Genomic DNA, 536 nt, shown 5'->3' on the forward strand with positions numbered 1-536 from the left:
TCTGTGTACCTCAAACACAATTAGAGGAGGTACATCACTTGAAGAATGAGGACCACTTTCACACTCTGTGTCCCTCACACATAAATAGAGGAGGTACATCACTTGAGGACTGAGGACCACTTTCACACTCTGTGTCAATCACACACAATTAGGGGAGATACATTACCTGAGGACTGAGGACCACTTTCACACTCTGTGTCCTTCACACATAATTAAAGGGGGTACATTACTTGAGGACTTAGGGGAGATACATTACTCTGTGTCAATTACACAAAATTAGAGGTGGTACATTACCTGAGGACTGAGGACCACTTTCACTCTCTGTGTCATACACACACAATTAGAGGCAGTACATCACTTGAGAACTGAGGACCACTTTCACACTCTGTGTCCATCACACATAATTAGAGGAGGTACATCACCTGAGGACTGAGGACCACTTTCACACTCTGTGTCAATTACACAAAATTAGAGGTGGTACATTACCTGAGGACTGAGGACCACTTTCACACTCTGTGTCAATCACACACAATTAG

The sequence above is a fragment of the Mizuhopecten yessoensis genome, unplaced genomic scaffold (assembly GCF_002113885.1).
Source record: "Mizuhopecten yessoensis strain PY_sf001 unplaced genomic scaffold, ASM211388v2 scaffold9787, whole genome shotgun sequence".
Taxonomy (NCBI): Eukaryota; Metazoa; Mollusca; class Bivalvia; order Pectinida; family Pectinidae; genus Mizuhopecten; species Mizuhopecten yessoensis.